The 24,667-nt window shown below is 41.2% G+C and overlaps 1 pseudogene; it reads right to left on the bottom strand.

The window, feature by feature from the left end:
- Positions 1–4,741: 4,741 nt before the first annotated feature.
- Positions 4,742–19,984, bottom strand: LOC133350482 (leucine-rich repeat and IQ domain-containing protein 1-like; annotated as a pseudogene).
- Positions 19,985–24,667: the final 4,683 nt, after the last annotated feature.

The following is a 24,667-nucleotide window of genomic DNA, read 5'->3' as shown; positions in this document are numbered from 1 at the left end:
TTGTGCTGACTAAATTAGATTTTTTTACATATTCATTCTAGAGCATCAACACACAATGGTCTATTCTTGTGAATGATTTAACAGGGGCTTAGCACCAACTTCTATAAAAATACGTATATGTCCAACTTGCTGGGGATTGAAAACTAATTTATCTTAGAACTGCTTTTTGTGTTTAGAATACTGCCCTTCCCCGCACCTCTGATTATCATGGTTGGCTACGTACGGTGCAAAAGAAGTTCAACATACATGCATGTGAAAAAGGTCAGATTTGTGAACATTTTAAAACATGCCGGTTACACCTGCACGAACACTGCAGTGGGTGTGGGTGGTTAATTGGTCAAGGCAGAACTGCGACCATCAGATAAGCGACAAAGTACTGCAGATTCTTGGTAAATGCATGCGAAAAGTGCGAGGTGGCAATGTGAATAAAACTCAGCTTTCTGTGAACTAGCCCAGGTGGGAGTGCACTGACCCCTCCCCCTCCAACAAGGCCATGCGGGAGGGTGTGTCACACACTTTGGCGCCAGCTATCATAGAGTGCGGTCGTGTTGCTACAGTTCTCTGCGGTGAGTACAATGTCTTTAAAAATAATAGTGCTATGCCGCTGTAAATAAAATTTACGCTGAACCGCTTGCACTTTCAGAGATTCAGCGATGAATGAGACCCACCCTGCAACTTGCAATGTGGCCCTAGTAAACGCAGTCCCCGTACAATACAATATAATGCAACCACATCTCAAAACTATATGTAACCACGATCACCCTTCACTATACATTACCGGAAAAACACATTGCATTTGTGCGTGATATATTAAAATATGTACTACTGAATAAAGACATGGTATTGTCAGAACATTATTTTACGTTGCAATACTCTGCTTTTTAGAATGTATCAAAGGGGTTATTCGCATGTGGCATCTGTCATGAGTAATTCAAACACCTCGACTTGTCTAACCTCACACATACTATATTCATTGAGTTTGAAAAGAAAACACATAATGAAAACTGCTGTAAAAACAATAAATATATATTCCTTAATTGGCAATATCCATATTAGAAAATTATAGATGGAAAAGCCCATATATGTCACTCTGTATAATTTCTTCTGGGAGGTGATAAATTAAATTTATTTTGGAATTCTGTGCACTTTAAATTTTAAGGAAATTTTCAACTTGAGAGCACACTTGGGAGTAGAAATAATTGTGCTTGTATTTTGCAATATAATAGCCCTTTCGTCCATTGAAAAACATAGCCGAGTTACTGGGTAACCAGTAAGGCTTGTCAAAAAATGGAAACGTTAATACAGAATATTTACATTTCATGAATAATGGAAGCTGTTGGACCAATTATTATTTTTGTTTGGTAATTTTGAGATATCGTGTGGCAAGATCGTGTACAAAGTCAAGTTTATTTTCCCAATCTCAAATGAGTGTTGAGTGGTGCTTTATCTGTTTTAGTGGTCCTGAGTTATTGGTAGAAATGGTAAGTCCCCATGGCAGGAATCAGTCACTTCGTGGGATAACGACTGCTGCCTTCCCATAAAGGTGTGTTCATACTAGCCACCAAAGGCTTTGTTTGGCTATTGAACTCCGATTCTAATTGAACTCTGGGCACACTGATCAGCTGCATAAAACATCATACGTGACGATTATTATTTTCTTTAACTTATGCTGTTTTAAAATAGTGGGGGAAATCCATATAAGTTGTTTTATACAACTGGTCACTGCTGTACTACCAACTGAGATATAAAATGGCTTTGAACCACATAGGCAACATCTTTTGAACATTAGAATTGCACATGATTTAATGATAAAGGGATGGACCGATGCCAACTTCTCACAGTAAAACATGGTACTCGAGCACACGGTGGCACAAAGATTTACCCAAATGATGACAACATGCATTCCAGTGCATATTTTGTGCTGGAGTGTTTTGTGTCAAATCGCAGTTTAAGGGGCCATGCAATACTGCAACGCGGTACCAACGGTTGCACAACACAACTTGTGGTCAAAGAACAAAGAAACTTCAATTGCCCTTAAAAGACTGCCGACTGAAAAAAACTCCACTTTGTCCAGGTTCATTTGTAGAGATGAAACAGCTGCTGTTTCTTGCACAACAGTTCCCATGCAAAGGCCAGACGCGTGGTGAAAGGTAGGAGAGGACTCAATTAATCAATGTCTTTCGCACTTCTCTTGAAAATCATTACCTTACTGTTGAGGTGCATTAGGGATTATTTGCGGTGCCCTGCGTGTAACATATCAAAGATGAGCATATGTTCTCGTACCCTTTCAAAAGCACGGGATGCGTAATAACGGCTTTCTTGTTGCACATTCTGGATTGCAACTAAAAATATGATGAATGGAGCCTGTGTATTTTCCAGAGCGTCAAAATCTCACACTCAAGTCCAAAGGTCAGCATAATTGAATTCTCCATTTTCTGCATGGCTATTTTTAAAACGCATTTTCAGTTTGGCTTTGAATCAAAATGTTTTCTTCGTGAAAATCTATTGGTGAATAGAGTGAAATTTCACAGATATGAAAGATCGAAAGCGTTAACGGGACATATATTTGTGAGCTATAAATGTACCAGAAGGTAAGAATCGATGACTGAAAACCCGTGCCAGCAAGTATTAGGAAGACCATGTATTCGACTAGAAGAGTTTGTATTTGTTCGACCATTGTTGTTGAACGGGAATTAGGTGTATAGCCAGGCTGGGAACTCTATATTTGAATTATATTAATGTTTGTATCAATTTCATGTTGTATACCGACACTGAAACACCACATTATTGTTATTATTGGTCGAGTTATACTTTTCATGGCTCATAATTGCCCTGCACAGCTACACCACCAGAAATAATAGCAGCTATAGTGTGTGGTCTGCTCCCACGAGAGTATCATTCATCCATTTATATTTCATTCATCGCGTGTAGAGTAATTATTGCATTACAGCAGTTTGCCTAAGAGGAACTTTAGAAGCTCAGTGCTGTGATGAAATGTTGTCTGCCTGTCAATCTGATTATAGGTGATCACGCCTTCTCTTATGCTGCCTCCGTGGTTGGGAATTTCATACATTCCAGGCGTTATAGACAGCCAAATACTTACTGAAAACGTAAAATGGCCTAAATATGAATTATAAGAATGGCTGTGCCTTGGAATGTTTGAGTATTTTTGCGTGGGTAGAAACTGGAGTGCCCATAGAAAAACCATGTATACAAGGCGATGATGATAGAATTCTGCAATAAATGTCAAAATATGCATTATTTATAGCTGTGACATGTTATCCCTACCCTGCAGGTAGCCATCTTATGCAGGCTGTCTCTAATTCGCAGCATTAGTCATATGCCTCCACATGTTACTTTTTTGCATCTATTTGTGTTGCTGATTAAGTAAAAGAAGGATGCAAATGGGTCTCAAGATAAATTAGTAAAAAAAAGACATACAGTATACAAATAACTTTTCTAGACAATTGATGATACCCGTGGGAAAGACACAATTGTTGAAAATAGACTGTGATGAACGATATAAAATAGAGGGGTGAGTGAGCGCGGGTTGAAGTGCTTTTATAAAAAAAAAACCTCTAAAATCTCAAGCACCGTACCAGAGGAAAGTTTTTACCGAGTGCATATCACCTGCTATGACATTTGGACTGGATACATATACAACGGGATGGAATGAAGCGGTCCAGTTGTTAGATTTTTTTTTTGTATCGGGTATAAAGAGGTGTGATTTATTATATGCAGCTAAAAGCTACATGTGCCTACGTAAGGACTCATTTTACCATGCCCATCTTTACCCTGCGGTCAATAGCAATAAGCACAAGTTTGTTTAAAGTCAACAGTCTTGGTTAGTCCAGAGACAAGCGAACGTAGACATTTCCACCTGGGGCTCAGGACTTTCAAAAATAGATGACCACCACCACCCTGTGCTTGAAAGATCAATCAGACTTATTTAAAGCCTTAATTAAAATGCTTCCAGTAACATCTGTATTGTCTTTCAACAGCAATCATCATTTTTCTGCATGGTAATAATGCTACCGAGTTGAATTAATTGTTTGACACTTTCCAGCACAGCCTCACAAGCATATTTAATACCACAATGTCTATTTCTGCCTTTGCATCAAGCCTATACGTTTCAACCAACGTGACTGTCATCGCTCAGTTCAAGGCCTAAGTGGCCGACACACGTGTCTAAATCAGGTCTTATTTTGCGTGAAATAACCTGCCAGTATGCATGCCTACCTGTCATAGCCAAAATCCCAACAGTTTACATTACCCACACAAGCTAAATGTCAAATGTAGCTTATAACCGTGATGCATAACTGTGGTTTATCCAGGCATGCCTTGCAAAATATGTAATTCATCTCAATGGGATTTAAACGAGTTCAATTAAGGACAGGAATTGATTGACTTACTGGGTATGGTGGCTACATCTGTGAAATAGTGATTTGGAAACGGAGGTGATACAAATGTGTAGCTGACGTGCATTAGACACACCTGCAGCCTGAACTGTGGGTAGATTTCCGAACTGGAAACGTTGAAGGTATAATTAACATTATCAACACATTTGTCAATAACACTGTCCTAAAAGTAAAAAATATATATTTCAGAGGTTACATTTTGGGCAATGGACTTTCAGAGCAGAGAGATGTTACAGTCTCTCTCTGCTGTAAAGAATGGTCATTTCTTGAAACGTTGCCGATTGTATGAGTTTTCATTATAGGCCACCGTTATCGACAGTTGTTCATACAAGCATGGCTTTCTCTGGTTTCCTTCCCACAACAAAAAAGAATCCTGAAAAGGAATTTGCCAAAACAATCCTCGCCTCTATTAACACACGGGAGCTTTCCGAGGGCAAAATAAAATTATTGTTTCTCAAGCAACATAAAATGAAGCACAGAAAGACTGCTCCCTGCCCTAATTGGCATTGATCCTCATTGCGGTACCCCGGGGTACCAAATAATGCAAACTGGCCGAGGCAATTAAATATTTTATTTCTGGGACACTATTTTTTCCAGGGGTGTACTTCACTCCGCGATTGGGGTACCAATCAGTCCGAAATCGGTGCCACTCCGCGATGTCGAAACGCAGCGAGGACGATTGCGCTGAAACCCTGAACGCTCGTATGCGCCATAGTGCATCGTGTACAGCTCGTCGAGATGAGTCGATCGCCGCATCGCCGACCATCAACAGACTAACAGTGATTGCATCACGGACATTATGCGAGAGCGGGGTACTTTGGTACCCCGGGATACCGCCATAAGGTTCATGTGGCATTTTCACTGCTGGCAATGGGCTACCAATGGACATGACTACAGCCTCTTGCTTACTTGAGCAAGGAAACAATTGTAATGATTTGAAGTACTATGTACAACATTTCAGCAATCTGATATTTTTTGAAAAGTCATTATCCACAATTATCGGTGCATGCCAGAAGGTGCAATGGCAAAAACTCTTGATTAATTTTCAATGACACAAAGTCATAATTGATTGTTAAAAAGCCTCAAAGAACCCAGTAAAGTCCTGATATTTCAGCATGTGGTGGACTGCCAATAAAATCCAGACTAGCTCTGGAAAGTAGTGCGACTGATGCAGGTCTGGTGTTTCTCATACCATGGATCAAAGAGTACTGCCTTCAAGTGTGGCCACTTACCAGTTACACAGTTGTTACTGATGCAGAGTTTCTCCAGGGAAATAACATATTGAATGGACACAAATCCGAGAGCCTTGAAAAGAAAAGAAGCAAATATGCAGCAAGTTTTAAAATTAAATTATATTTTAAATAAAATAAAAACCTTTTGAAAGAAATATAAGGCAACTGCTCTTTTTTTAAATGCCAAAATAAAAGCTGAATTTCCTATAGAGCAAACACACTGTACATATTTGAAATGTGATAGTACATTCATGGTATAGCAATGTTCACATATTTAACTTAAATATGGTGCCGTTGTACCATGTGTGATTGTGTGCACGTAGTTTCAGAATGAGGAGCAAGGCAGTAATGGTTAATGTAGTGGGCTACTCCTTGACCTCCCCTAGTACAGAACAAAGTTGTATGCATTATTCAAAGTTATAATTCATAGTGTCTGTCTCCTAAAATTAGCATGTAATGGTTCTCATTTCTGTTCAAATTGTATATTAACATTGTGGGGCCAGTCATGATTTCCCACACAAAGTAATTCATTTTATCAGCCCGTGAGAGGTGATGGCCAGAGCCAAGCCGTGAACCAAGATTTGAGCTCGCAACCTTCCAATAGTGAGTGACTGCACACATACAAACCCCAGATCATGGGGAAGCTACCCAAACACATCTTGAAAATAAGTGTAGGGTTTTTTTTTTTCTCTTCAACATAAATCATTACACACCCGTTGTGGGACAAGGAGAGTATGCGGAGGTGAGGAAGCCAGCTGGAGCCCAGTGTCTGCAAGGAGCTGATGCCATTGTCATCCAGGCACAGTTCGCTCAAGAGCACCTGGTTCCGTAGTGGAGGGATCTGCACAAATACGAGAAACACATTTGCATTCACAAGCTTCAAAGTGAGCAAGTTCTATACGACAGTTTCATATGCATGTGTATTACTTTTGGTAACACGGGTAAAACAATTGGCGGAAATCGGTTTACAATATGTTCATGGGATGTATGATGTGTGTCCATGTGTTGTGTTGATTTAAGGTTTTTCATATGTAACATCTGTGACTGGCTATAAAACTGTCTGCTAGCACAATAAAAATGTGCTAAGATAGATCATTCACATTTCATAGTTTGTTTGAAACTTGCTTGTTTACTTTATATAAAGCTTATTTTTACTTGACGTTTTTACGATATCTTCACAAACGTTCAGCTTTGGTGCATTGTGATGAGTGCTCAATTTATGATTATAGGAATAATTCAAGTATGTAAATTAGGAGATAACCCATCACAGCAGAAAAATGCAGGCTGAAAACAAATGTATTTACCAATATACAAAGATGTGCAGTGCATGTACAAAAGGTCTCAGCTTTATCCAGACCACCAGCTCAAAATAACTGAATCTGTGGCCATTTTGTCATTTACACCACCGTCTCTAATCGACAGCATGTCCACACATTCAGTTCTTTTGAATTGGAGGTCTGAATAAGGCTGATAACGTTTGTACATGCAATGCCTACACACACACCTTTGTGTATATTTCAATCTAATCCTCAGATTGCCAGTTGAAATGAAATAATTCCAATTTCCATCCCATCATTCCAATGGTCAATAACATTAGTACCACTTCATGGGAAACACACAGTGGTTGCCCCATGAAAAGAACTGCTCATATTGTGATTTAACTACGGGCAATTACATGAAAGCAATGCTATTATCTTGATGCTTGCTGGTACCACCAGTTTAGGTATAGTGAGCAATGGACTTGACAACCACAGGCACCTTTCACAACTGCTGCGACGTACAGTCTCCCTGCTAACCTGGGTGAGGTTGTTGCCCTGCACGTGCACCGTACGGAGCAATGCGCAGTCCCGTATGCCCTCCAGCGAGGAGAGGTGGTTGTGTGAGCAGTCCAAGTGCAGCAGCCGGGGCACCTCGCTCAGCCCAGCCGTGCTCACCAGCTGGTTATGGTCCACAAGCAGCCGCTGCAGCTTCTTCTGCCACTCCAAACCACCTGCCGTAGAGTGCACAGCAAGAGGGTTATGCTGTGTTTTCACGGCCACTTGCAAGCAGGCTCGGCAAGCGCAGGAGCGGTGCTCGGCAGAGCTCGGATCTTGTCCCTATTGTACAGAGCCAAGCAGGTTCATGGGTTCAGCTCCTCCTGCACTTACCTTCTCACACCCTCACTGCCCTCTGTCGCTGGACAGTAGCAATCAAACAAAGCACTGTTATAATAACATCAAATGCAGGCTTGGGGTAGCTATCCCAAGCAAAATAGATTATTGAATACCCTTCTGCCTTTTTTTTATAATGGCATACCTAGGTCGCTCTTCTTACTCGGAGTTGACCCAGTAATGTGACCACTGGCTCCAACAGCAGTGAAATGCAGGGTTCACTCATGAAAGCAAGCTGGTCAATTATTTTTACCATATTCACTGTGACTGAGGTTCATGAAATCAGCTGTCTGACTTCAAATGCGATTTCAGGAGTTGAGTCAGCCCATGATCCTTAAGGGGTCATTAAATGAGCACCAGGTTGTGTCAATTGTTCGCTGACTTATGAAAGAATGGCCCATGTCATAATTCTCTGGAATGGTTACCACTGGCTCAGGGCTGGAAACTATGATGAAGTTTTATCCCACACTCCTTTGTGCAGAGAGCAATTTTACTTTACTCGACATAAACGGTTAAGCTTATATGAATGCGTAGTTTTCACAGCCAATGTTATGATTCATAAATGATGTTGGGGTTAGGCCATATAATGATCTCGCCAAATTTGTGTTGTTAAAACCATATACCAAGTAACATAGCCACAACAAATTAAATTGTCCATACACGAGTGTGTCATACACCAATTATTATTGTTTCGGCTCACCGATGAGTTGCACAATTTTCACAACCAAATTTAACAATCACATGCAATGTTCGCATGAAACTGCACGTCAAGGGTTTTCAGAACAAATCCAGGAAGTAAGAATAAAATCAAAAAGTCAGAATGCTTGTACATTTCACAATTACGTTGTATGGCTGTGTCGGGTGGTGGAGGATCTGCATGGCACAAATTTTGACAGATCGTTACGTGACTTAACCCAAAATATTTATTAACAAGCACATGCCGAAACAGTAGTCATGAGAGACAGAAGGTGATGGGTTTTGAAATTCAGGCTGTGTTGTCGCAGTTGTGAACCGCTTATGCTGGTGTGTCGCGTGATAGTGAATACACAAACACTGCCGGCACAAACCTATCCTTGTGATGTTGTTGTGGGAGAGCTCCAACAATGTAAGGTTGGTGCATCCTTCTAAGCCATGAATCGAGGTGAGATGGTTATGAGACAGCAGAAGGACTTCCAGGTTTTTCTAGGTCTTGGCAGTTTACAGTCTCAATGCTGTTGTCCTGCAAACTCACAGAGAATATAATATTACACATATCTCTTATACGAATGTAGCATTGTAATAACTTGTATTTTACTATATATTAAGGAAATCACCTGGAAATTTATAAAAGTATTAAAATACGAGTATTTAATGGTAACTAGCATTCTGTCACCTCTATTACGTCAAATACTGTACACATTGTCACGCGAACCCAAACTAACTCTATGACCCTGTCCGTTACATGTAAGTAGGAATGAGTATACAATGCAACTCTTGCAAAATGCGTTTTTTTTTCTTCTATGTTAAATATCACTACGTATAATGTTAACCACGTGTTTAGTGGCGATACCTGCGTGTCGATAACTCTGAGTCCCTTGCAGTTGTTGACTCCGTCCAGAGCCAACAGGCCACAGCGATTGAGACTCAGAGACTGCAGATTGGGACACTGAGCCAGCGTGCTCAGATTGCAGCCAGGCAGGTCTTGAAAACAAACTGTTGTGACCTGAATAAGTAACAACCATTAATTAAGCAAGAAAGTTTTGTACAACCAACATATTTACCATCACATCTCATATATGTGTTTACTGAAAGCACTGCATTGGTGTGATATATTGCTTTCAACATGGTTAATGGCGCAATGTAGATTACATAGCGGCATGGAAACCAATTCTCTTGGCTAAAGGTGATTTTAAATTACGTAAAAATGTAACTCGGCTTGCTGCCAAAGCTAAATTGTAAACATATTTTATTTAAATTAAATGCCAATTTAACCTATGCATTTATATCTATATTTCTATTTCATGGTACATCTATGTTACATTTTATTCAACCATATCCCAATTACACTCTCGGCTTGTAGCCACACAGCAAAGCATATATTGTAATCCACAACCGCCCTACAAGACTTTGTCTAACAACCAAATCAAGCTGTGTTTGAGCAAATAAAGTGTAAAATAAAAGTTGAACGGTATTTTTTTATGCAGTAAATAAAATAAAATGCATGTCCTCACATATGTCCAGGAAAGTCTTACTGAGCCTCTAATATTAGTCATTTACATATGGGAGGAATCAGAAACACCTGGGGGATAACCCATACACTAATGTGGATAACATTAAAAGTTTGCACAGACAGGTCAAAATATCCATGTGACCTGTAGATTACTGACATGTGGCACCAGCCCAGCACAACAGCATTCGCAATGGTCTTGTTCAATAATACCTGGTGAAATGAAGATGCAAGCCCCCTTTTAGTATCTGCTCCACAGACAGTGGGAGAGATGTCTTGCTGCAGAGTTATTTCGTGGTCTTTTTTTACGTAAATCTTTACCTCGGCTCTCTGCCACGATTCTCGACCAAGGCTTGCAGGTTTTCATCCAGGCAAGCCTCCGTGCCTCGACTGCATCCGAAGAGTCAAGCTAGAAGCGTAGCTTTGCATCCCCTTGATGTTCAACTCAGTTAACGTTCGATCATTGTTGCGTTGTGGGATGTCCATGTGCTCTGATGTCGTTACTTCTTCGTCTGGGTAATGCTCAAATCCTTCTTGCAAGGTTGCAAGACCGTGGTTGTATCCATTGTCCGTCCTTTATTCATGACTTGTTCTTGCTCTTTGTTTGATCTATATCCTTCCTTCACATCCATGCACTTCCCATCAATGCTCATCGCACTCTCTTGTGGCGTGCACCGCTTTGCTTGCGTTGGACTTTCCTGTTGCTCTGCCTCAGAGGTGCTTTGCTCCGGTTCGTGATTTTTACTTTTTCTTTTCTCTCCTTCTAGCTTCTTGATTACTTCTTCTTTTTCTTCTGCTCGCATTCTCTCCTCCTCTTTCCGTTTCCTCCTCTCGTCTTCCTTGTCCTGTTTTTTGCTTTCTTTCTTCCCTTTTCCTTTCTTTTCTTCCTGTTTTCTCTTCACTCTTCTTGTTTCCTTTTGTTCGCTGCTGCTTCTTCTTCTTCATCCCGTTTTCTCTTTTCCTCTTCTCGCTGCCGTTCTTGTTCCTCCTCCAACTTGCGCTGTTCGGCTTCCCTCCTTGTCACTTCTTCCCGTCGCAATCTCTCTTCCTCTATTCGCAAGCGCTCTTCTTCGAGTCTCTTCCGCTCTTCCTCCTTCTGTCTCTCATACTCCATCCTCCTTCTCTCGGCCTCTTCAAGCCTTCTCTTCTCCTCCTCCTGCCTTCGCCTCATCTCCTCTTCTTCTTTTCGTCGCCGTTCTTCCTCCCTTCTCTTCTGCTCCTCCTCTTCCCGCTGCAGCCTTTCTCTTCTGTCTCGCTCTTCCTTTTCCCTTCTGAGAGCGAGTTCTTTTTCTTGCCTGAGCTCTTCTCGTCTCGCTGCTATCAAGGGCGCGTATATTTTCCGTGTTCTGTAGCCTTTGAATAGGGCCTGGATCTTGAGTGCTGGGCTGCTGCCTGTCGCGTAGTTCTTGTCTGTCTTTCGCAAGCCTCTGCTCAAGTTCTTTCTTCTCATGGTCAATTTGTTCCTGAAAGCGCTCAATTTCAGCCTTGGAAATGCACATACATAAGACACAAAAGAGATGCAGAATATCAGTTATATTTAGAATGTATGAGTTATTTCATGAAGGTAATTTTGTACATTTTATTTCACTTCATGAAATTTGTAGTTGATTGAGCAACACATTATGTTGAGTAGGGTCTCCACATGTTGTGTAAATATAATAGTTTACTTGACCCTTGGGAAGACTTTGAGGACAATTAACCATCGTGCAAGTCAGTTCAGGGCAACATTTTATAAATCAGGAAAATGCTGAGAGCACAATATCTCTTTCTTTGAATGATGTCACAGGATCTCTAAGAGTGTCTTAACGTGCAAGAGGGTGATAATGAGACCAACTACAACTCCATGAAGGACCCATTGGCACAGTGATGAGAAACCCTCACCATGAATGTCCTCATATAGACCTTAGTTATGTTCGTATCTGGAGTACCTTTTTGTATTTAGTTGTTATCCTTCCCCCGCACCTCCGATTAGCACGGTTGGTTATGTACAGTGCTAAAGAAGTTCAACATACATACATTCTAGACTTCAAACTTTCGTGACTGCAGGAATTCATATTCTTGATTCTTTCGGTACAATCACGTAAATAGAAAACAAAAATGATTTAATAACTGTAAATTTAAAAAATTAAATAAAAAGACAAATTATAATTGAAATAATGAAAGCAAAAAACACAATAAAAAAAAATTACTAAAATTTAAATAGTGATATAAAATAAAAAATAATAAATATAAATTTGTGAAAATTTTATTTACAATGTTTTTCTTTTTGTTTTCTATCTACGTGACTTTACCGAAAGAACCAAAACTATACATACAACATGACAACAGACATTGCTAGATACACATATTGGACCCATTCAGGTCCAATGTGATTGTCATACTTTTAAGCAATCACCATACCTCATAGTTTCTCATTCCGCTTCAAATGCCTTTTGATTTGCACGTTCTAGTTCTTCCACCTTTGCTTGTTGGAGCTGCATGTAATCAATCACAGATAAAACCATAGACTAAGATCATGTACATACATTGGAGTAAAATCAGCAAAGTTAAACTATTCTCCCGCTCAAACATGCATTGGGTTATGCTCAACTCTGTTGGCTGTCATGAACTACAATTTCATATGAAAATGGCAGTGGGCCGGTCGATCTAAACTATCACCACAGCCGACTTACCACAAATTAGTGAACGTTTATCAACTCCTGAAGAATAATGGGCTGAGGTCAACCCGTCATCAGGATATTAATTTTAAACCTTATAATTGTGTATCCAGCACTCTACACACTGTATGACCTAACACTATATGCCATAATATGTAAAATAAATCGATGTAGATTTTATTATATTGTCCAAGATTATATTTTTCAAGAATTCTAGCAGCATTGACTTAAGGTACGAATCATGTTTGATGGAAAAATGTATAATTAATAACATACAAATATGCCTTGAATGTACAACAGCTCGAAGCCATTTGCAAAATTACCACTTCAAAATAACTGCATGTGTGGCCAATTGTTTTAGAACACCAACTTAATAAATCGAGGAAAACGTGGCTGGATAAATGGCCATATTTACTGAAATGTGCAGACTCGTTTCTGTAGGACTTTGCTAGAAATACTAATTTGTCAACACGTGAATTAGAAATCTGAATTTGGGGAATGGAGGTCATGGAAGAAAGAAGTGCAATCATGTGTTTATAATGTTATCCACTTCTTGGCATTACATGGGAGACATTGCTAATTCTACAATACCAGCCACTGTTTGTTATTGAAAGTCAGTGTCTCATTTCACAAATGAGTAATGGGATGGTACTTACCTCCATTGGCTTCCCTGAGCCAGTGGTGGACATTACACATTCCCCTACTTGGGACCAGTCTCTCTATCGGGTGATGACTGTAAACTTAACACAATGGTATTCATTTAAACACATAGAGAATAATGGGCTGGGTAGACCCCATCCATTATTTGAACTTGCGACCTTGTGATTGCGAGCCTAGCACTCAACCCACTACTGCTTGCTCATACCAACTCCTGGCAAAACTGCCTCCACTCGAAGAATCTCTTAGATTTAACAACATACATTAATGTGGCATTGGCATGTAGAACGTCTCTCAGTCCGAGGGTATTGGGCCCACTCTTTGAGGCTGGCCAGGACATCTTGAGAGTTGGGAGAACCCAGGCTTTACTCCACCACACACGACCTCTTGTTCGAGGCGACCTGTGGTGTACATTTCACTCCAGTATGCTAACCATTACATCATGGGAGCATCTCTCGCCTGATATCACTTGAACAATCAAACAAGTTGTACAACACCAGCCACTGCGTTGTATTTCAGTACACGGGAGATAACGTCAGTTGAGTGATGCCAGCCAATGCTTGGTGTTGCTTGGCAAGGTGTGGCAACTAGGAGTGTACCAGCCGCTGCCGCTGCAAGTCCATCTCCTCCTGCTCGTCCTGCTCCTGTCTCGCGCGGCGGCGCTGCTCGTGTTCAGGCTGCCCGTGGGTTCTGTCACCGGCTCCCACGAGTCTCTTCGCCTCCTCGCTGGCACCTGCCGTCTCCGCTATCGAATCTGTCCCGACACTGGCATTTCCCTTAATATCTGCAAGAGCGAATTGGTAACATATTGTACAGATGGGTTGGGTGTACACGTAACTTTAAATTTATGTTTGCAATGCTTAGGTGTAACAAACAGTATGACTTATTAGATACGTGTCTTTTCCAAGGTCGTTGATAAACAATTATTGCTCAGGAGATACAACAAGAACCAATTACCTTCAGCGCTGTAAACATTCTTAATAAAACCACATATCATCTCTGAAGTAGACATCCTGTCTACTCTGAGTTAATACCCTCATCTAACACACCCTGTCTTTCTATGTGACAATGACGAACACGAATGAACTTACATGGTTTTAATTGATGGAGTGTAGTGATACGTGCAATCGCTTCTCAAATTGCACACAAGAAAGCAAGGAGGCTGCTTATGCAAGTGTGTCAATGAAAGTTGAGATAGGTTCAATTTTTTAAGAACCACTTCAGGGAAATGTCTTTCTCATTTATAACAAAGCTACGTGGTGTGAACATGGTAACCAGACTTAGTATGGCCATACCCGCAGCGAGGTTGCAATAGTAGATAGCAGAGATTGGAGTGAACCACACAGATTGCACAGATAAAGCAATGACAGGCCATATATGAGAAAATGCCAAATGCAAATGACCTTGGAAAAGTCCTGAAATATCCCTTCTTTGGCTGACAAGATACAGCAGTTTGTATGTGCAAGTTAGGAAATTAGGTGAAACTATACATGATATATCAAGTCAAAGTGTCTGCATGTTCAAATGAGTATTGGGCAGCGCTGATGTAATTGGTAGGAATGAGTCAGTGGTGGTAATTCCACATTCCTACCAAGGGGGCCAGTATACCCTTGGAATTGCCACTGCTGACTTCCAAAAGTACTCATTATTGACTCTGGAGGGATGATAAGATTGATTGAACTCCTGACTGGGATTTGATATTGTGACATTCTGAATTGTGAGCCAAGCACTCTACAACTGGATATTATATTCGAAGTGATTTCATAATTAAATGTACTATCCATTGATTAACTTGATTAATAACCCACTGAGTTTATTTCTCATAAAAATACACCTGCAAAACCACTGATATTCATGAGTCATTTCTATTATGATGTGTTTTCGTGTTAATTTCTGTTCTACAACTAAGATGTGGTATGTGACACCGATAGACAGATGTCTTCTATTGTGACTGATATTCAAGTTCACGATCATCATATTTACTGATCTTTGTTAATTTCCCCTTCTAGTCCTAACTATGGAAAGGTGGATTTTCGATCATTGGCTAAGAGCTGCATATTGAGATAAGCACCGCCCTACATTTGCTTGAGCAGGGATACACTTTGACTGTTTGATGATAGTGTAATCCACATATAAAACATATGAACACATGGTGTCAGGATTTAAATGTGCAAATAAATACAAATAGATGCAACTTAAATAACAAGTGCAAAATACTCGTTCATTTAAGAGATTTACAAGCTGGCAAGCTGTGTGCATATCAGAATTAATAATGCATAGTCAGTGATTCCACCACATGGGGGCACATTTGTTTGGTATAATGAGGAGTTTGTAAGGGTGAATTCATGCATCATGGTATGAATAAAATCACCGCGGACAGACCTAATGCTAATGGCACATCTTGTTATCATTATAAACCATTTTGTATTAATCTGGCTCGAACATTACGTTCACCATTCGGGCTATATTTTATCCTTTGTGACAGGACCTAATTTCGATGTGGCAGCCATATAGCTCGAAGTAATGGCTTGTGTGGTTTTACAATCTATTTCACTGGCTGTGAAAACATATGCGAAAAAATTGCATGATAAAATTACATACATTTTATACATATGAAGTAGAAATCCCCTCATCTGCATTTAATGAGTGGTCATCATTACAAGTACATATAGTTATCGCTTCAGACATCCTGTTGTCTGCTATGTTGTGGTTAAAAATACATGTACAGCACCATTTTGTCAATCCACTGCTGGATGAGGACCTCCCTACATCTTGAGGGATATTTGACCACATTTCACCACAAGTTGTGGGTTAAAGATGGAAATGCAAAACAGCAATGGATATTTCTGCACTACCCTCTACCCTCCATAACGTCGATTGTACCCGTATTCTATGCATGGTGGTCACCCATCCAGCCAAAATCCAGGCTCCACCCAGCTTATCTTAAAATATTGGATGATTTCTCGGTGATTTGCAAAACGCAGGTCATATCAGTCTAACGGCGAAAGCTTTCGGAGCAAGGCACGGGCGATCTCAACTGTGCCTTGGATAAGTCCCCATTGCACAGGTGACTCTTTTCTGCTCACCTGCAATGGAAAGGCACTAAACCTGCCCTGAACCACAATATTGCACACATAAGGAAGTTACCAGCCAGTAAACCAATGAATTATGACACACTATAAGCCATTCTCTACAGTTACTTCAGTGTTTTCTGAGTATCGGTATGAAGCAGAATGTAATGATTTTACGGAAATCTCTGCAGACAGCAGAGCCGCATGCTCTGTTGATGAATGATCCAGGTACAGACACCATAGAACTTCCAAAATAGGCATCTTTATAACAATACACAAGTTCTTATTATGCTGCGTAGACAAGTTCTTCTAACTCTCATTACATTTATCATCATTCTCATCAGACATCATAAATCCTCTGCTGGGTGAAGGCACCCCCAAGCCTCAAGATGTACAGGCCAAATTGAATAAAAACAATTTCACGTGACGAGTTTTATTATGATACGATCATACTGACATAACATGTTTTTGTTTACATTTGAAAACTTGCTTTTCCCAGGTTAATATGTGCCTGGTTGGAATGCAAGTTCTTTGTACTGCTGGTCCAAATAATTTATTACAGGACATAGCACATTGAGTCACACAGCCACCCATAATAACATTTCAAAATACGTTTCGCAATGCTAAATATACTTACTTAGGGACACATCAGCATCTGTTTCGCGGCCACTAATGTCCTCTTGTCCAGCAGCAGGGGGCAATGAAGAGTCACATTCTTCTGATGCCTCTTCACAGCTCTGCCGTTCATATTCCTCCAATTCTGACAAAACCTACGGTGGAAAAATAATGGAAGACTGGTGTGGGAACAACTGGGAAAGCACCATCATCGGAAATAAGCATCTCATTGAAGATACCAATCATCCAGACCTCAGGAAGCTCAGTGCCCCACAAGCAGTGGGTTTCTTTATATAGTATCAAAACTGGCCACACAAGGTGCGATCACCTTTTCACAAAGCAAAAATAAACCACCCAAATGCAACTTTGGTACACCACAAGTAACGTTTGTAACAGATCGTGAACTCGTGTCCACTGAGAGTGATCTCCGAGGGCACGAGTGGTGGATATTCGATGTTCTTTTAAGTCATAAGCTGGATTTACAACTTAAACATCAATTCATAATTCCTACTGAATTCATAGCCAAACACAAGAAGTAAAAAAACATTTGTAATATAGAATCCAAGCCTTCAAGTGTTGCAAATAACTGAGCTTAAATATGTAAACACATTCCTGCGGAGGGAGCTGGTAGGAACGTTGGGTTGCCCGGTCAATGGCCAGGGTCAACGGCGGCGTGGTGTATTCCGCAAATATGCCCGACTGTGAGGGCGGGCACAAGCCGGCGTGAGTAGATTAAACGTTGAGTTTCATAAGGGCACCACGGGGTGACCAGCCCCTCCCCACCCAGCCCCACCCAGCCCCTCCCCACCCTCCCCTCCCAAGCCCCACCCAGCCCCTTCCCACCCTCCCCTCCCAACCTCCCCTCCCCACCCAGCCCTCCTCCCCCCCCCCAGCCCCTCCCTGCACGACGGACGGACACAATAATTCCCTGTGGGCTGGTGTAACCAGGAGGTTCCTACCAGTAGTATCCACTGTATGTGTAAAATGGATGCAATATTGCCACATATCTCGGGTTAACCTACCCTTTTCTTTAGGACCTCAGGATCTTCACCATATTCCTTGGCTAATTCCTCAAGCAATACGTGAGACTTAAATGAAACTGAAGCCCAGTTGTCTGCAAGGCAAGATATGACAAGTGGAGAAGTTATTTTGTAATAATCGCATGCGATACAAAAATTTGAATCAATATTGAGTGAGGGATATTACTGTGACAAGTTATCAACCATAGTGAACTACACACGATCAAATAAGCTGAGCACAATTAACATTGTGCTCAACAGGTAGATCAAAAAATAAATGGTAATATCAATACAACGAAAATGGATTAGCAACTGGTTACATGCCTGGCAGATGCTGAGTGAAAACACAAGTGGTCTGAAAAGTAAAAAATGGTTCACAAAAAATAGGAGCCAGAATAATAGTGTTCAGATTAACTATGGGGAAAAAAACCTAGGTATGCATTCCACACTATAGATATAAAAATGACATGACTACTCTCGATATGGTGTCTCTCAATCTATCCATCAATTATGCGATTAAATAAAACAAATGATTTCATTCATTAGACATTCAAGTGAAAAGGTCCCCATCCTCTAAGAAGCATGTCCTGAGTCTGTCAATGATTACATTTTCCATGGCCAGCGCCTATATCTCTAAAGGACAACCGCTATTCACTTGCTAGAAAGTGATATTAATTTCAGTGACTAGAAAAAAGGCTGAGTAAAACACAGACCAGGATTTTAACTTGCAACCTTTCATCATGAATCGGCATTCTGTGGCTCCACCAAGATGAATTATTATCCGTTAGCAAATATGTTATAACAAAGTTTGAGGCTTTGGTAGGAGTTGTAAGGGATCTGCAGTTCAGGAAGGTTCAGGAAAACGTATATATTCATGCTGTATTTGTTTTAGCGTAAACATTATTTGGTCTCACTCAGGTCGGGCTCCTCCTCGTGCAACTTATTGTAGATGTCTTCCACATCCTCAGCTCTGCTCTTCACTCTCGCCATGTACATGAGCACTGTGTCAGGCAGGCCTTCTTCAGGCTTATCAATGTACACACATATCAGCAAAACGTTACAATCATTAATAGGGGTAATGGTAGTGATGCTTGCTAATTGAGCATTGCTGAGAATCTCCGTTATTATATTTGGCTCCTTCCCATAATAAAATAAACTTGTCATGAATCAGCATGGTTGCCATTGCAAGTCAAATGATACTAATATTCTTCATGAGGATACAAAGATTCTGCATGTTCATTGTCATGTACTTTCGTAATCCCCCCCCCCCCCCCGATTGATTTCAATTGCACTATTGCCATTGTGTCATGAGGCAAAACATATTTTCGATATTGTTAATTCTCTAAACTGGAAGTTAGCCAAATTCAGTGCAAACCCGAAGTCAATATGAAGGGGTTTTGTGCAGTTGTTAGTGGGAGGTTGCTCAGATTGGGACCTAGGGTCTCAGCTGAGCACTCTAACTTCTGAGCCACCCAGCCACCTCAAATCTCCATGCTCAAACAATGAATGAATATAAACATCAAGACAAAGAGTTGACCTTTGTTCAATTGTTAAGCAATGTAGTATAGCTTATTTGGCAGATAAGCACATACAAAGGGACATACCGTATGTATGTTGAACTTCTTTTACACCGTACGCAGACATGCTAATCGGAGGTGCGTACGGACAACTAAACACAAAAGTCAGTTCTAATAAATGCGTTTTCAATCTAGATTTAAAATTGCACAGCACCAGTGGCTTCCTAATATTATTGACGGCTGCAGAAGCGCATCTGAAAGCGAGCGACGCAGTGGCCGTCTTTGTTCGATGGCCAGCCAAAAGTCGTTGCGAGGGTGACCAGAGTTTGCGTGATAGTTTATGCTCCTTGACGAGATCAGCAAGGTATTGTAGGTCATTTGTGGCACGCACTTTGTGTTTAATGAGTGCAACCTTATAACGGTATAGGCAGATATGTGACATGGTCGGATATGTGAACGTTTGTAGCAAATGACAAGACAATATAGGTAACAATGCAAAGCTATATCTGCTGCCCACCACAGAATCCCACAGCCTATGCCAACTGTTACACACAATAGTTGTCCATCCAAGCGGTATCCTCGCTCAACCCTGCTGAGCTTCCACTACCTGATGACATTGCTCACATACTTTAAAACCTCAAACATGTCTGGTGTCCAGTCACTTGAAGGATGTTAAGCAAAAGGTATTGTTTGTAAGTAGACGCTAAATTGACGCGTTATTCTTTATCGAAATGCCAAAACAACTATTTATATGTAGAGTAGTCTTCTGTAAAAAAAAAATGCATAATTGATCGTGTCATTTACGTTTTCACAAAATCTCAGTGACAGGAATTTGCTCTTGCATTGACTTTTTAATGTAAATGCATGAATAGTTACTGTTGTTGTTATTGTCTGTCATATAAATAATTTAAAGCAAGTATATATATAAACTGTAGTGTTAAAACAAATCCCGGCCGCATTTTCTGTAGTTTTATGCTGTCCGATTTATGTATTCCTTGTGCCTCAGTATGCGGCAAATTTGCCGCCTCGGAAATGTCAAGCCGATTTTGAATATAAAGAGGATGCTTACTTCAATGCAGGCAATTTCAGCTTGGTCCTCTTCAGAATCATTGCCTTCCAACTCCTCCAGTGGCACATTGATTAATCGTAGCTCCCGCTCAATGGCTTCTTCCAAATCTTCGCAATCCATCTGTCTGGAGAGAAGGAAAGCATATACGAAATATTTTTTCAAACATTATTTTATTACTTCTTAACAACAGACCATTTCTGGTGAAGTGGCTGAGTGGCTGAGCGGGGTAGGAAGTCAGGGCGTGATTTACCTACCTATTACTCAATCATTGTCTCAAGTTGATTCATGTGGTCAGGGTTTAGTCACGATAGACTTCACAAGTAATGCTATTTTTGTTCAATTATTTTACATATTTCAGCACTGAGGCCAAAAAGTCAGTTTGGCTGACATGTGATGCATTTTTAAGTGCTACCTTGTATTGATGGGCTTACTTAAGGCAATTAAAAGTAGTTATTGATGTCTTCCAGGTTTTTTTCGCTGATACAAAGCGATGGACTGCTCTATTTTAGTTGTGAATGGAAATGTTTCTAACTTTGTGCTGTGACATAAATGTCACCAATGAAATGGCACACAGGCTAATAAAGGTTATGAACAGAATGGTTTTAAAATACGTTCATTTAACGTACCACAATTGTATTTATGTCAATCTAGTATTCGCTTTCTCCAACTATTAATGGCCCATCACTGTGAAAAGTAAACAGTGGTAATCCTGAAAACAATAGTCTGTTCTCTACCATAGGAATGTGGAATTTCCCACAACTGGCTCAGGACTGACACCAGATGTGAGTGCCACATAAAACTCAATAATTGAGCAGAGACACCTTACTTTGGCTTGCTCTTGACATACAACTCTCGTATAGTATGCAGTGTAAAGCCACTACTCTGGAGTAAAGCCAGTAATGTACATGAAGTGCATTGTCCGCAAGAAATCAAGTACAAGTATTGACGTAGCTTAGAATTGCACTGCCATGCACAATGAGGAAGACGTGGATTACAGAACGTACGCTCGTCAAACAAACAACTAACAAAGGAGTGGCAGCCAAAGCACAAACCACCTTGGAGATGCAGCGATGAATCAACTTTGTGTGCAGATGCTGAATGGTTAACATCGCCGAAATCGTGAGGACGGTTACTGCTTGGGGAGAGGCCTTCATCCAGCAGTGGCATGATTGTTCGTGGCTCATTACAAATGAACTGTAACTGTGCGATTAGAGCAATGAGGCAGAGTACTAAGTCACACAGTCGGTGGTCAAATGAACACGGCTCGCCGATCACATTTGCCGGAGGCCCCCGAAGCCACGGCGGAAATTCCACCTTCCCATGGCTGAGACCAGGATAAACACATTGGACAACCACGGCTATCGTAGCAAGAGTGCAGTCGTACGCGAGGACTGTATTATCACCACCACGAAATGCAGTAGCACTGTATCATAAACATGTAGAATAAGCATCACGCGAAAAAGTCAGCATGTTGTCAATATGTAACGCTCTACAATAGGGCCCATCCATTTGGTGCGTACGCAAACATCTGTCAACACTTGACGCACCCCCGGACCCTATAGAAGGGCCGACATTTAATTCACGCAAAAACGAACCAGGATTAATAATATTCACGTGTTTAAGCAAACAAATAACTCATTTGAAGGCCAATGTAGACATTATTATCGAGGCTTCACCCAACAACCCCCCCCCCCCCCATACGCAAGCGTACACATTGGGTTAACACCCCATCCCCCTCCATGCGTACGACTAAATGGATGGCCCATATGCATTTGTTTGTAAAGCGCGACTACTTATCATACACAATGCTATAACCAAACCAATCACGTCGCAATGTCCTACGCCAGGCTGTGAACCTGTACCTTGTAGCTCGCGTGCGCTATGAGCTAGTTAGTGAGTGAGAACGACGCCGTTTGTAGCCCGAAGCCTCCTTCATGGCCCTGGCAGCTCCGCTCAGCATGTGCCGTGCGGGCGTCTCTGCGTTGCCGTGGCGACGGGGGCCGCCGCTACCGGAAATGCGCGCACGTGGCCAGCAGCGCGCACGTGGCCAGCAACGCGCACTGCGGAATTGGCGTTAACCGGCTTCAGTGGTCAGGGGGTGGGAAGTTTTTTGAGTGAACGCGTGCTATGTTACTTACGATAAGGCGTGTTGAGTAAAATTTTGATTTAAAGCTTTCGCGACTGCCGGGATTCATATTGTTGGTTATTTCGGTAAAGTCACGAAGAAGGGAAATAATAAAATGATAGAAATGTAAAACAATAAAATTCTCACGACGTTTCGACTGCAACACAAGCAATCATCATCAGGTGTGAAATCCACAGCAAGTGAGAATTGTATTGTTTTATATTTATATTGTTTTCTTATTTCCCTTCTACGTGACTTTACCGAAAGAACCAATGATATGAATCCCTGCAGTCACGAAAGATTGAAATAATTTTTTTTTTTACGATAACGCGTCTTCGGTAACTTACGGTAACCTGCTCTAAGCGACAATGTCTTTGGTGACGCCGCATTGGAAGTGGTCTCACAGCGCACGAAATAAAATACATTGAGGCGACGATTCGGGCAATGGCCCTGTTCCTACTAGTGCACGCAGAGTGGCCAGAAAGATTGAGTTTTTGGACAGTACCGTGGGTTGCAGCTTTCTAGATAGAATAGCGAAGCGTGGGGCAGATGCAAGCTTGTAATTACACTGACCAACAACATAAATCAGGTGAATGACAACATTTTACCTGTTCAGAACAGCGAATGGGTTTGGGCAGGACACGCCGCTGAAACGGAACGATGGCCGATGATCAATAATACGGGATTGGAATGTGCGAACATCTGAATGTAAAGTGGCAGGAAGGCATCGTAGACAGTCGTGAAGATGGAATTGTGATTTGGGTGGGACGCGTGTGCAAGGTGGTGGAGGGCTTGGCTAAACGTTAAAAGTATCGCGCGCTTTCAGATGCACTTCTGCGGCCGTCTGGAACGCTCTTCTGATATTAAGGAAGCAATTGGGAGCTGTGCAGTTTAATCGAGACTGAATTATTTTTTGAACTGATTTTTTGTTTAGTTTGTTGTCCTTATATTATCACGGTTGGCAACGTACGGTGCGAAAGAAGTTCAGCATACATAAAACGCAGAAAGTTGTCACAGTTGGGAGCACAGTCGGTGCATCTGCCGGTCATCTCAGTCAACCAACCTATGGCAACTGGGTTCTGTGACCTGCCAGCGAGCCTTCGACATGCCAAATGGCCTCGAAAGGGCACCGAGCATGACACAAGCGTCGTGGTGCGATGTCTCCGTCACTTAGCGGGCAACGGCGGTTGTTGTTGTTGGGCGACCGATACGGGCATTGGGAGTGTCAGCTACTAAGGGAAGACCTCGAGCCCAGACAGAGGGAGACTGAGAGCAGAGCTTGGAGGTCGGGGTGTAGACTTGTGCAACAGTTGTGGGATGTATCAGGATAAACAAGCCATCGGAAGGAGTGATGGCTTCAATGGCATTGGGCATGATGACCTCTTAGAGGCTTTGAGCTCACTACATGGATTATCAAAAGCGTCCATCACTGGTCAAGGCCTTCAAATGAAATCAGCTTTGACTTGCTGATAAGATCTAATGAATGAGCCAGGTCGAGGTCTGTTGTTTTGCACAATGAAAAATATTGACCTTGAAGCTCTATTGGGCCAAAAAAGTTTGTTATTTTTCTCTGTTCGTCATCCAGAATTCCACTTTTTAACGTTTTTTCTCAATGTATTAGATTTTTATAGAAAAGCAATAATGCACATTTGATATTTTTGTAACACATGACCTCAATTATACCGAATTGATTTGATTTGTTTGCTTTATGTTTTTGTGGTTATTTTGCCATTCACTTCAATACATTATGTGCACTGGAAAGCAAAGGCTCTTGTGATGTTATCAGGCTTGATGTAAATTCTTCACATTCCAGTTGCACTGAATACAGAAACACAACACCTGCCAACTCTTGGAAGATGGAATTCAATAACCCTACAATTTCGCTGCACATTGCACATTACTGACAGTTTTATTACGTTTTCGAATATTAA

The sequence above is a fragment of the Lethenteron reissneri genome, chromosome 34 (assembly GCF_015708825.2).
Source record: "Lethenteron reissneri isolate LAM-NWPU_2019-01 chromosome 34, ASM1570882v1, whole genome shotgun sequence".
Lineage (NCBI taxonomy): Eukaryota > Metazoa > Chordata > Hyperoartia > Petromyzontiformes > Petromyzontidae > Lethenteron > Lethenteron reissneri.
The sequence above is the reverse complement of the archived record's forward strand: the minus strand, read 5'-3'. Positions and strand labels throughout refer to the sequence as shown.